Source organism: Chionomys nivalis, chromosome 24 (genome assembly GCF_950005125.1).
Source record: "Chionomys nivalis chromosome 24, mChiNiv1.1, whole genome shotgun sequence".
Classification (NCBI taxonomy): domain Eukaryota; kingdom Metazoa; phylum Chordata; class Mammalia; order Rodentia; family Cricetidae; genus Chionomys; species Chionomys nivalis.
Window position 1 is genome coordinate 33919788 of NC_080109.1, and position 14531 is coordinate 33934318.

A 14531-nucleotide genomic window follows, 5' to 3' on the forward strand; every position below is an offset into this window, starting at 1 on the left:
AGGAAATCAGTAATAAGTGGAATCGGAAATCAATAAGAAGCAGAATGTGTTATCAAAACTCCTGCAAATGCTGTTCTCATGCAGCTGATAGTTTTGTAAGAACTCTGACTCCTCCAGCAATGATACTCTCAGAGTCTGGGCAAGGAGCGGCAGCCAGGGGAAGTTAGGTAAACAACACATGCTTAGCATACTGTTACCAGGCAGCTGAAACGTGCCTGCAAGAGCATGTGTGCACACTACACATGTAGAATTACATGCATGCACACACAGCATGGACATAACTTTTTAGCAGCAACTCCCTGTTCAGAATCTTGTGGAATCTTAGGTTCACCCAACTGGAAAGCTAGAAATTTTCCTGTTTCATATCCAACACTGAACACCTGGGGCAGAGGCGCAGGCCTTCCCTCTTTAGGAGAGCTTTAGGCAGGGGAACAGGTGGCGAAGCTCAGCTGTTCAAAGTTTACTACCCTGGCCATAGTTGACTGTCTCTGTAAATAGGGGGAGGGCCTTATGAATCTTCTAGATTTTATTTCCAGGATGTGTGGTGTGAGAAAAGAGCATCCCCTCTCCGTCCAGAGTGGATATTTCCGCTCCAAGTAAATGACTAGGCAGCCCCCACCTTAGACCATTTGCATGCCCCCTCTGCCCCCACGGTTGTATACAACACCCTCAGTTTGTGCGTGAGGCCCAGCAGGGAAGTGCTTCCCATCTTTCTCTGCCAACTGACTTCTCGTAACATGTTAGCCTTGCTGCAGCTCACTCCAGTCTCTCGTTTCCTGTCACGTGCCTACACGCTGTTGCTGACCGGCTTATCACCCCACAAGCCCATACTGGCACCAGAGTGAAACCTAAGAAACAGGTGTGGAGAAGGCTGTGGCAGAGGTGTCCATGGCACTCAAATGTCTGACTTAATCACAAAAGGACAGGGACAGAAAACAGTGAGAAAGGCCGCCTCCTGCCCCAAGAGTTGAGGCCGTGAATGGAACAGAGGGAAAACCTGTGTTTGTACAGAACAGCCCACAGAGCAGGGCTGGGGTGTTCGCACACCCACGCTTGTGCTTTTAACTTGGAAAAAGTTCAACGTTTTAAATGATAGTGATTGCTTTAAGCATGTTTCCAGACTCACATGAATGTATCTTTTGTATGACACGTGGGGCAGCAGTTGGGCAAAGATGTGTGGATTCCCTGAGTAGACTGACACTTCAAAAGCTACTGGCATTCCGGATTCTCAACGTTTGTGTGGCTAGTACGATTTTCCCATAGAAATTTTAGTCTTTTGATACTTGAACAAATTCTCAGAGAGGTATGTAGAAGATGTAACTAAAATACAAAATGTAAAAACTCATTTTCTGACATACACTCTTGCTTTGTGTTCAGGCCATTGGAGGCCCCAACAAATCACCTTTTCTCAACAGGCCCATTAAACCCATTAAAACACGAGAGAGAGAGAGACAGAGACAGAGAGAGAGAGAGAGAGAGAGAGAGAGAGAGAGAGATCCGGTGAGGTCTGAGTGTGAACGGAGGGGAAGAGGTGCAGGGCTAAGCCATCTTGGTCAAGGTGCTCCATCTCACTGTCCTAGAATTTCTTTCCAGTGACAAGCTCCCTTTGGCTGGCACGGTGCTTCTACCTTTTCTTTCTCTCATAATAGGAGTCCTAGGGAAATTTCTTCGGAAGATCTCCACTGCAGGATGGCAGCTCTGAGCCCTCTGTGTCCATGCCCAGCGCTAGTGAACTTAGTCCGTGCAGTCTTGATTGTACTCGTATGTACATGTCACTTTTCTCGCCAAGAGAGTGTGTATGGGTTTCGGGACTGTTGTGGCTTGTTTGTTGTTGGCTTCCAACGAGTCTCTTAATAATAACAAGAAAGGGGCTGGAGAGATGGCTCAGAGGTTAAGAGCACTGACTGCTCTTCCAGAGGTCCTGAGTTCAATTCCCAGCAACCACATGGTGGCTCACAGCCATCTATGGTGAGATCTGGTGCCCTCTTCTGGCAAGCATACATGGAAGGAATGTTGTATACATAATAAATAAATAAATTTTTTAAAAAATAATAATAACAAGAAAACAATAACAAAAATCCCAGAAGCTCCACCGCATCTCCATCCTGACTCCACTAGATGCTATCAAACAGCATGTACAGACAGCAGTCTGGCGGGCTCCTGGAAACCCTATAGCCCCACTGGGCCCTGGAGCCCTTGGACTTGAATCTTTGTGCCCCTGAGATCCATGCAGTAACTTCTGGGTTTCATAGTGAGATCGCCTCTCCACAGAATCGATGCACAACAGCTGTGAATATCAGATTTTGCTTGAGCTTTTGAAAACAAAAGAAGCCATTGTAGTCCGGGCTGTTAGAAACCCGTAGTCAGCCAGTGGGCGTTTCCCACCTCACTCGGAGCTCTCTTAGGTCACAGCGATAAGGTCTGTTTGCTGAACTAGCAGCGACTAGCATTCCACTCTTAAGAGGACGGGGCTCACAATGGCGCAGCTGTCACCTGGGTGGTGATGCGATGTAAGACACTGGGCTGCTGCAGAGAGGAAGCGTGAAGATGCTGGATGCTTGCTGTAATTATAAGTGCTTAAAATGCGTCTGTCAAGCCAAATGAATCAAAGATGCTTCTTCGGTATTGAAGATGTTGCATCCTTTGCCAAATAATGAAGAAATAATATAGCTGGAGAATGGTTCTAGGGTATGGGATATTTGTTCTGTGGTCCAATAGCCCTCCTGAGGCTGATCAGGGAACTGTAGATCGGAATACCATTTCCTCAAGTCTCTCTTATGACTGCATTACCCCTTACTCTTGGTCCTGCTACTGTGACTCTGACAAGGAGATGGAGCCTTGATCCTCAGCCACTACATCTCTCTCCTCATTCCTTCTCTCCGTGGGGGAGGCATAAGACCCAATAGTTTCTGTAAGAGACAGAAAGTAGCCCCAAGTTAACAGTTCCCAGCTGAAATGGTAACCTGGCATGCATTAAAGAAACAGTGGCTGGAGATTTTAGCCTATTGGGCACAGCCAGCCTGGGGTACACTGCAGCTTCCCACGAGGACCACCAGTCTCAGTACAGAGTCCTCAGAAGTGTTTTAGGCAATCGGATGGCAGTCCCACTTCCTGCGAAATCCTAAGCTCAAGTTTTACCTTTTGCAGAATCTTATATTTAAAAAGTCAATTTGATCTTTTAAAAACAATGCAAACTATTTCTCCATTGAACTAAATTTGAGCTATCGAAGGAGGGAGACTGGCATGCTGCAGATTGGAGTCACAGGAGAGATGGACAAAGAAAAGGATTTCTATTGTTCAGCTGGAATTCAAACAACACAGAATCATTCTATGGGGGGCAGAAATCTTCAGGTATCCTGTGAGGTACTGTACTCACTGCTGTCACAGGAGTAACTTAAAGGAGGAAGAATTCCTTTCGCCTCAGTGTTTGAGGGTGCTGCCCATCATGGCAGGGAAGCCACAGAGGCGGGACTCCAGACAGATGGTCATGTGACCATCCACACGGGTCACATTGCTATCCACAGTCAGGAAGCAAGGAGAGATGAGCGCTGGGGTGATGCTCAACCCATCCGGTCCAGGATCTCAGCCCATGGGATAATGTCTCCCACTGCTGGGGGTGGGGTCCTCCCACCTCGATAAACTCAATTTAGAAACTCCCTCACAGATACACCAAGAGGCCTGTTTCCATGGTGATTCTTAACCCAGTCAAGCTCACAATGTAGATTAACCGCCACAAGGCTCCACGACTTCTTTAGCCTTCTATGGTAATTTTAGTTGTATCTCCAACTAAACTGCCCTGTGGATGACCCAGCGGGCACTGAACTATGTACATGCTCTTGCCCCATGATGAAGGGAGAAGACAGTTTTGCCAGCTCATCTCTGTTCAGGTTCTTCCATGACCCTCAACTTTTCATGTCTGCTTGAGAGAAGCCGGAAGTGACACTTCTGAGGGTTTATGGTAATTTCCGCTGAGCCATCTGCCTGCCTGTGATCTTCATCCATTGTTCTTCACTGGACAAGCTGTGTGACATGTCAAGGTGTCATCACAGTATAAGATTATATGTGTGTGTGGTTCCTGCATGGATATTTTTCTAACCAGAAACCCTATAATACTACACATTCTATATTAATTTCCTATGCATATATCATCAAATATCATAGTTAGTAAAGTTCAGAATCCCCATCTTTAATTTTCTTAAATGTAAATTTGAGGTTTTATCAGTGACGCCAATAAATACCACTTTCTTCTGGTAAATATCTAAACTAAGGTGGTATCATTAAATAGGACCTTATATTTGAAAGTCAGCTACAAGGCACAAAGATGGAACCAAAGTTGACAGCTGACTTGGGGTTATTGGGTTATAGGCACTGCTATTCGGGCAGTTGGCAGAACAAACCTGCAGCTTTCCTGACCACCCTAGCTCATGTTCCTTTATCTCTCTACTTGTCTGGTCCACCTCCTCTTCTGTCCCTAAACATGGGATAGCTACAGAAACATGAGAAATCCAGGAGGGTCCCAACAAGTACCATTAGGTGTTAGGGACTAGATCTGAGGAGAGAAGAGTGAGATTAATATGTCAGTGGGGATGAGGAAAGGAAAGGCTGCTGGAAGAGCTCATCGGGTGGCCTGCACCTTATGTCAAGTTGTGATGGGCAGACTGCAGGGCCGTGGAGAACACACTCAGGAGTTCTCCTTGCAGCCATTAACATGTGTTGTTAATTGTTTTGCTTGTTCTTCTGATCTCTTTTGTATTATCTTATAGTAATTATTCTATACTGTGGCATATTTCCCAGGCAGCTTATGATCTGCCTTCAATTATCATTCTTTTAAAACCGCATTCTGAAATGGGAAAGAATTAAAATATAATTTGTCTTCTAGTGTTCTTGTTGTTGCTTTTTTTTGTTTCTTTTTTGTTTTGTTTTCTTTTGTTTTGAGATTGGTGTGGTGTGCAACCCAAGCTCCCTTTGATGTCTTAATCCTCCTGCCTCAGCTTCCCTACTTCTGGGATAATAATTGTTACTCCAAGCTCTCAAAATGTTTTTATTTCATGCATATCTTTGCTTCTTTAATTTGAGACCACACTCTTTTGTGCTGTGTGCTGTGGGGTGTGTATGTGTGTGTGGTGTGTGTGTGAATGTGTGTGAATCCCCCGAAAAGAGGGTCACAATTAACGGTTGTCTGTACGAATGTCTACGGAAGCTAGGCTTAACTAAGTTAATTCATGTGAGAGGACTCAGTCCACTGTGCGTGGTACAATTCCCCATGCAGGAGGCACTCTGTGAGTTCGAGACCAGCCTGGTCTACAAGAGCTAGTTCCAGGACAGGCTCCAAAATCACAGAGAAACCCTGTCTCGAAAAACCAAAAAAAAAAAAAAAAAAAAAAAAAAAGGAGGCACTGAACTCTATAATTGGAGAAATGGAGCTGAGCACAGCAGGCTCGTGACTGTGGAGACGATGTGACCAGCTCTCTCAAGCTCTGCCATCGTGACTTCCCTGCAGTGACGAACTACACCTGGAATTAGGAAATAAACCCTGAAAATGAACCATTTACCCCCAAGTTGCCTTTTGTTGGTGTGTTTTATCACAACAATAGTAATGAGAATAAAACAGGAGCTTTGTGTTTCGTTTTTTGTTTTTCCTTAACACATTTTCAAAACCCACTGGTCTTCCAGCTTCTCACTTAGGAGCAGATACTGTGGACAGAGAGGGGGCTTTTCAGAAGCAAATGAACAGTGCACAGGTTGAATTTTAAAGGTTATTCCTGAATTTTTCAGCCTCAGTCCTCTCCGTGATGCCCCAGAACAACAGACAGGATTTCTTCCTAGAGTCTGGTTGGAGTTAATGTCAGAATGAGAGAAGCCTGTTAGGAAACAATGCTCTATTGTTGCAATTAGTTATTCAGAACTAACAATAGTTCAGGCTCTGCTGCTTCTAAAATAACTCAGATAACCAAGCATGCCCAAATATTAACGTTAATGAAAACAGACAAATAAATCAATCAATAAACAGCATGTGTACGCTTTTATGTGTGTATGTGTACACACATGCACACATACATACATGCATGTACGCACACATAACCAGTTCCAGCTGTGGATCCCAGGGGTTAATAGCAGCAAACTGCTTCTGCCTAGCTCAACAGACCCCAAGCTAGTAGAGCTCTGTGTTGCAGTAATAAGTGGCGAAGTGAAGGGGCTGCCTGTACTTTCACAATCCACCCTGGGGTTATCAGGGAAGAAACAGATCTCTTCTGTTAAAGCTGTGGGGCGTGGAATCAGAAGCCATCAAGAGTGTCCTTGGCTCTGCTTTATTCTTACTCAGTCATCCTAAAAATGCCTCTTCCCACAGTGGCAGCGTCTGGCTTGGGTTTCCCCTGCCGGCTATTAGGAAGGCTTTGTGTCCACAGCTATTCTTGCAAGAATCTGTCTTTTTGCCGTCTCGATTCTAGCGAAAACTGCTCTTTCAACAAAAGCAGACAAGATAATGGGGATCCTCACCCATCTTCAGATGCTCTCTTATGTCTTTGCCGTGGGGTGGGGGTGGGATTGATTCCATGCCTGTGTGTTTGAATGCATGTACAGGCCAGAGAACAACTTCCAGTCCCATCCATGAGGCACCAGCGCATGGATGTCAGGTTTTTTTTTTGGGGGGGGGGGTTGTTGTTGTTGTTGTTGCTACTGTTGGCACTGGTTTTTTGTTTGGTTTTGTTTTTGACAAGGTCTGTGTCTTAGTTTCTTTTCTATTTCTGTGAAGAGACACCATGAGCAAAGTAATTTATGAAAGAAATAATTTAACTGGGGGCTTGCTTACAGTTTCAGACAGTTAGAGCCCATGATCATTATGACAGAGAGCATGGCGGCAGACAGGCAGGCTGGCATGCTGCTGGAGCAGTTAGCTGAGAGCTGACATGTTAAGGCAACATTCTTGAGGCTGAGAGAACTAACTGCGAATGGTGGGGGCTTTGGAACCTAAAAACTCACCCCCAATAACACTCCACCTCCAACAAGGCACCACCTCCTAATCCTTCCCAAACTGGGAATCAAGAGTTCAGATATGGAGCCCATGGGGATCATTTACATTCAAAACACCATAGTCTCTCATTAGCCTAGAGTTGACCCAGGAGGCTGACAGGCCAGCGAGCCCCAGAGACCTATCTCTGCTTCCCAGTTCTTATGACACCTTTAAAATAAAGGGCACAAAGTCAGGCCCTTGTGCTTGCAAAGCCAGAACTTTATCGACTGAGTCATCATCCATCCCTAGTCTTCAGATTGCCCTGTACAAAGCTGTGATGTGAGAAACCAAACAAAGCCAGTGTCTTTTGCTGGTTAGCAGGGCAGGAAGCCTGATCAGCCTCATTTAATTCTGCTCACACTGTTGTGTGTGGACATGACAGTTATGATCTTCACAGTTCCCTCAGAACTCATGCTGCTTGGGTCAGCCTCACACAAGCTCCGGGAAGTACCTAAAGAGCTACCACCTGGCGCCACCCTGGTAGCTCCTATGATGAGCCTGTCTACTCATAGGAGGTTTTAATCTACTCATAGCAAGGTCTTCCTTTAGAAGTGTTCTACAATTGGGAAGAAAACTCAATGAATGTGCAAGCACAAAGACCTAAGGCCCAAGGTACATAAAAATAAACCAGAAGCCTGCAACCCTAGCGCTGGGAATGACTCACCCCTAAAGCACATTAGCCACTCAGGGATCCAGGTCTCCAGAAACCAAGGTGGATGTCTACTAAGGAATAATATTCCCAGCTGACATCTCTGACCTCTGACCTCTAACCTCTGTGCACGCATACACACACACACACATACTCATGCACATCTATATATACACATACACCTGCACATATATGAATATCCACCCCCACACACATAGGCAGCATAATATTTTCACAATAGTGTTAAAGTCCCAGAGTCCTCCAAAGAGGTGGGAATCTCTGATCTGGATGTTGGAACCAGTCACAGAATCAGGGTCTCTTGCTGCTGTCTGAGTCAGGGTGTACACACACACTGTGCTTAAGATTTCGATGCCACTGTACACATCTGGAAATAGTTGTTACCAAAAAATCATCGCTAGAATCTGAAGTTCAAAGATGATCCTGAAGATGCTGTAAGTGAATCCACTTGAGTTCTCAGAAAATGCTAGAGGTTCATCATCCCATGGTTTGGTTTTGATACCAACATTGTGTGTGAGGAAGGCACGGTCCTCTCAAAATCTAGTACAAATCGTGCTGGACATCAATGGAAACAATAGTACTAACAAGTACCAGTATGATTTTCTCCTACTTTTTGTGAGAGTAAATACTCTGACTTGGGGCTTTTTACTCAGTGGGGAAATTAATTACGGTCCTTTTTGGTTCCTTACAAAGAGACATTTCAATGTTTCCTGAAGCAAACAAAATAACAACCCAGAGGATAAATATGAAATGTTTTATAACAGTTCCCCAAAGCAACCTGCATGTTCCAGAGAAGGGCTTCAGTGTTGGACAGTGGCAGAAAACAACAGAATCTACCTAAGGTCACTTGAGGTACAATTAGTTAGGCATTGTTCTCAGCAGGACAATCCCGTCAGCCCCCGACTTTGAGCATCTCTTTTAACACTACATTTTTGGAAATTTGTTTTGATAGTTAGGTCTTTGATGGTAATATTCTTTGTTCTGAAAGACACGCTTGAATGTCATTCCTTCCAAACTCTCCGTGGCACAGGAGAGTTCTGCTGTCGGGTCTAGAAAGACACTAATCTGTGCATCTTGTCCAGAATGTTCTAAAGAAACACCATGTCTTTTCCACCCACTATAAAAGTAGCAAGACAATGGACTTCAAGAGACTAGACTTTTCCTTGGGAGCGGGCAAAGGCTGAATGAAGGCTGGAGTCAGCCAGAGGAAGAGGTAGTTTTCTTAGAGAATGTCCACACAGATCTGACAACATGTTAGCTCAGGAGACTGAGGCACAGACAATAATGGCAGACAGAACCACAGCTTGATGGGTTAGCTGTGTACACCTCCTCTTTAAGCCTAAGCCTCGCATCAGGACCCTAGGGATATACTAGAAAATCCCTGGACTTTGTTTCCCTTCCCTGTGTGGACACCTTGAATAAATTTCTTTTTTGCACTCCACTACTCTCTAAAGGGTGAGGTGACTAGGGGACTTATCTGCCCTGTGGGGCTGCCAGGCCCAGACTCTGGCCATGACCTGGTCCTGACCTGGGTAGCACCCTGTCTCCTTTTGTATGAACTTTACCCTTTGGTGCTCTTGTGTGTGTGTGTCACACACCAGCATCAGTGTCAACTGCCTCTGGAGAATTGCTATATCCTTAAAAAGAAGCCCCAGCCATGAGCAACATACACAGGCTGAGTTTTGTCATGTGCTTGTTTAGTTTTGCTATAATTATTGAAGTGATAGGGAGAAAGAAGGGAGGAAGAAAGAGAAAGAGAGGAAGAAAGAAGGGAGGTCCCGATGTTGGAAGAGAGACTGGGTCCAGAGCTCTGTGGTCCCTTGTCATTTTGAAGTGGATGCTGACATTATAGTATAATAGATAGAGAATAATATTGGCTATAAGAAAACGTCTGAGTCCACATTCAGCCCTTACTAGAACCCCGGGTTGTTCATTTGTAAGCAGTAATGATAGTGGTTCACAAGATGGGTAATAGTAGGTACTCAATGGGACTATAATTCCAAAGTATAAACAAATGTGGGTAGAATATAAAGGTGCAAGAACTTAGAAGTTCCTGGCCTCTGCTTCTAAAGACATCACAGACAACTAAGGCAGACAAGTTACTTCGAAGTAACAAAAGAGTACACAACATCCCCCAGGCGCCTGAATATCAACAGAAAAGGTCCCTGTACATTTATATTGCTGATTGGCGCTAACATTAACAATAACACAGTGTAATTGGCTTTTTTCTTTCACCATGTAACTGTTTCTGGAGGCTGGATTTATTTTACATCAACATCCAAATAACCATGTGTCAGGAGAATAGAAAGTTCCTACCGAAAACTAAGTGTGTGCTGTTGTGTAGCGAATGCTTCTGTATTCTGGGGAAACTTGCAATAACTGAGAGGGCATGTTTATTATTTTTGTCATCTATATGAAACTGATCTTCTTCTAAAATTCCAAGTCAAAGTAGAGCTTTATAGAAAACAGTGGTTGAAAAAAACCATTCTGAGATTTTTCCATCCCAGAGTTCCTTGTTTTGATTTTCAGAGATATTATCATTTTGATCCTTGTGGCCAGCAGATTTGGAGTGTGCTGTAGTTTTGAATCATTTTCCCTCACCAGCATTCAGAACCAAAAAAAAAAAAGAGAGAGAATATGCTTGAATAAAACATAAAAGACTGTACATTCTGAATAACCAGCAAAGGGTAGTTATAGCTGTATCTGCCCTGCAACATCAACCATGCCAAGCATCTAATGAAGACACAACTCATAAATTCCACGCTGTTAATCATTAGTTTTATTTATTTGTTTATTTATTTATTTATTATGTATACAGTGTTCTGCTTGCATGTGTGTCCGCAGGCCAGAAGATGGCACCAGATCTCATTACAGATGGTTGTGGGACACCATGTAGTTGCTGGGAGTTGAACTCAGGACCTCTGGAAGAGCAGTCAGTGCTCTTAACTGCTGAGCCATCTCTCCAGCCCTAATTTGATCTTTTTTAACTTAAAAAATTAAGTGTGTAAGTATGTGGGTTCACGCACTTGCATGCACTACCTTCAGAGGCCAGAAGAAAGCACTGAATTTCCTGCGGCTGGAATTACAGGCAGTTGTGAGCTGCCTGACATGGGTGCTGGAAACTGATATCGGGTCCTCTGGAGGAACAGCAAGCTCTCTTCACCGGTGAGTCATCTTCCCAACCACATCGGTTTTATTTTTAAACTGTGGGAACTTACTTACCGTTATTTCTCAACGTTCATTTTGAACTTTGCCTCCTTGTCAACATGACAGGGATGCTTGTCTGTTGGGAGCAGTGAAACCCCAGATCCTGAATTTCTTTTAATCACCTGATCTGAGTGCCTACATCTGCTCTGAGCACGAGACCTTCAGGAGTTCCTGATGGCAGGAGAGTGGTTTCTGGTGGGTTTGGCTGGGCGTGGCTATCTCTATATAATCTTCCCCTGAACACAATAAAGGGGGCATTCTTGGGGAATTCAAGGATGACCCATCTCGCTGTCTGTCTGTCTGTGTGTCTGTGTATTTTAACCTCCAGCCCCTTGCCCCAAGCTCACGAACTGGGTGCCAGCTCACAGAACACAGACACGGGGGGGGGGGGGCGCCGTGCGCGGTACTTGTCCTTTTGGATACCATTTTCCTCTGATACACAAAATAAGCAATCACTATCCATCCTGCCCATCTTAGATGAGCCTGCTGCCGATTCCCTGTTCTCTGCTCAAGTTGCCTCCTGAATCTTGGATTTCGGTCACCACTGTCTTTTCAGAAAACCCTTCAGGTGCTACGGCACCTGCTTTGGGTCACATCCATGCGTCCTACTGGCTTCTCCATGTCAGAATATCGTGTTTCTGCTTATGGTGGTGGAGGGCCCTTTATGTGGTCACAAGCATGAGCTAGAGCAGGTAGAACATTGGTGGAGTGAGGTAGGCTGCATGGAGGCAGCTGCCCTGGCCTTGCTCAATGCTGAAGCTTGGGGCAATCCACTGTGCAAACATACCCAACACACCAAATACAGCTTCTATTCTCAGTCAGCCCATTAACTCCAAGACCTAGGATCTGCCAGGATCTTTGGAAAGGTTTCTACGCTGCGCACAATAGCTCTGTCCTGTAGCTCCAGGCCTCTGGAAATGAAGATTGGACACTGATGGAATGTCGAGTTTAGGCTACATAGTGAGAGCATCTCAAAAAAAGAGCAGATGTCAAAACACCAAGCCCAGGCCTCCAGACATTGTCCCATCCTCCAACAATCACAGTGGTGACTCCACTGATTCTGATGGGGTGGTGACAAACATCATATGTGAATCTTTTCCTAGTGATGATATCCCCAACCTCACAGAGTCAGAACACAGGACCAACACAACCCTGCACACTGCAGAAAGATGACACACACACACACACAGGTGGTGTAGGAGGTCCTTCTGTCTTTGTGTTGCTTTCATTGGTTAATAAAGAAACTACCTTGGCCTAGTTGATAGGGCAGAACTTAGGTAGGCAGGGAAGACAGAACTGGATGCTGGGGGGAAGAAAGGCAGAGTAGGAGAGAGACACCATGGAGCCGCCAGAGTCAGACTTGCTGCATCTTACCCAGTAAGCCACTGCCACGTGGCGCTATACAGATTAATAAAAATGGGTTAAATCAAGATGTGAGAGTTAGCCAATAAGAGGCTAGAGCTAATGGGCCAAGCAGTAATTTAATACAGTTTCTGTGTGTGGTTATTTTGGGGCTAGAGCATCAACAGCAGACGCAAGTCATAACTCCAGTAAGGGACAACTTGGAAACCATCAGGTTAATTGGTGTTTTCTCCCCAAGAGCACATGTAGGGGTGGCTCACAGAAGAACAGACAACTCAAAGGTAGCTTACACTGCAACACCCACACTGGTGCACTTGAACTCATGGAAGCACCCCCAAAGCTTTCTACACAAATTGCCTGCAGCTTTGTGTGTCAGGACATCAACTCTCTGTTTATATAACCTTGTCCAGGAACCTTGTAAGTCTTCTCAGTTTAGGGAACTTCCTGAGACTTGTGAATTTTTGCTTCCTGAATCTCATGAGCCCCATTGCTTTCTTTCTGTGAACAAAGTTTCAATCTATAGAAATCCGTGGTTTAACATTGGGCAGCTACAAGTTTTGATGGAAGAAATGGGAACCAAAGGGTGTTATATTTCTAGAAGATACTTCCTATGAGTAACAACAGAGGCTGTGATTGATCAGTCCACTCAGGCATCACCAAGTGCTTTTCTAGCCTCATCTATGTGCACAAGTGACAGCTGATCTTCATTAGATCTCAAAGCAAAGTGGGAAATACTTGTTCTTAAAGGTTTTTGGATTGTTTTGTTTTGGTTTTGTTTGTTTTTTCAAGACAGGATTTTTCTTTAGCTTTAAAGCTTGTCCTGGAACTAGCTCTTGTAGACCATGCTGGCCTTGAACTCACAGAGATCCATCTGCCAATCCTTCCCAAGTGCTGAAATTAAAGGCTTGCCCCACCACTGCCTGGCTACTTAAACTTTTTTTTTATTTGTTTCTTTCATGCATATAAGTGTGCTACCTTGTGCCTGCAGTGAGACAACTGAGGCCAGAAGAGAGCATCAGAGACCCTAGGAGTGGAGTTACTGATGTCTGCGTTCCTTTTTGGCACTGAGAATTGAATCTGGAACCTCTTCAAGAGTAGCAGTTACTTTCAACTATTGAGTCTTCTTTCCCTAAAATGTTGAAATGTGTTTTAGAATGAAGATTTTCGATTATGGAAGTTCAGGGATAATTTTAAAAAATCAAAGTAGAAATTTGAAGATCAGTGTTACAATTTGATTTATGTCCCCAATTGAATTCACTACCATTTTCCTGTGTCTGTGTGTGTGTGTGCACACGTGCGTGTGTGCATGCTTTTGTTTGTTTGTTTTCATGGAACAAACACAGAGGTATGTCTTGCAAATTACCTTTCAATGGAGCCCCTCGTCCCAGGTGACAGGCCTCTGCAGGTGAGCTAACTTGTGCCACTCTCTCCCATAGCTGACAGCCAACTGGAGGTTTCTTTCCATTGACCTTCATTCTCTTTTCTGGAAAAAGAAAATAAAATTTGCCAAGGTGAAGTCATACGGACAGTGCACAGGATGGATGCACATGTAAAACCTACTCCGTTTGAGTCTCGAGTCCTCCGCTAAGTACTGGAGTGACAGTGGCTTCCTGCATCTCTATGTATGCTCTTCATTGTGGACTGAATTCAGATGATCCTGTGGATAGAGACCTACAATCTCTCTGGTTCTCAGGGTGATGATTTTAAGATCCCCCTCTACTTCAGAACCCCCTGAAACACTTACAGTACTACAGTTCCATGCAAGCACTGGGCTCCGGCAGTCCCAACAGGTGTGCTCTGGCACTCAATCCCAGGATTCCTTAGTGTACTGATCTCCCTGCAGAGCATTAACAACAGCAGCCCTTCCATGGCTCCCCCTGAGAGAAGGTGGAGGAGCCCAGAGTCCAATTATCCTCACCTCCTGTCCATACTGTGGGTGCTAAGAGCACAGCCCCGTCTCCTCCATCCTTCCCTATGTAAGTTTGACTCAGACCCTGTGTTGCGCTTTTTTTTTTTTTTTTTTTTTTTTTACAAAACAAGGTGGGTTTAGGAAACCATCATTTGTAATATGTACTAAATGTGCCTAGGCCTCAGATAGGTTCCCAATGCTGGCTTTTAGAGCAGTGATGAAACATTAACACCCGTAGCTCTTTAGCCCTCTATCTCTTTCTGCTTTAAGTCTGTGTTGAGTGGATAAATGGATTTTTCACTAGCTTTCTACAGCTCTCTTTCCTTCCTCTAACTCTGGAGGGTCAAATGGCTAAAGGAGTGAAGAGAAAAGAA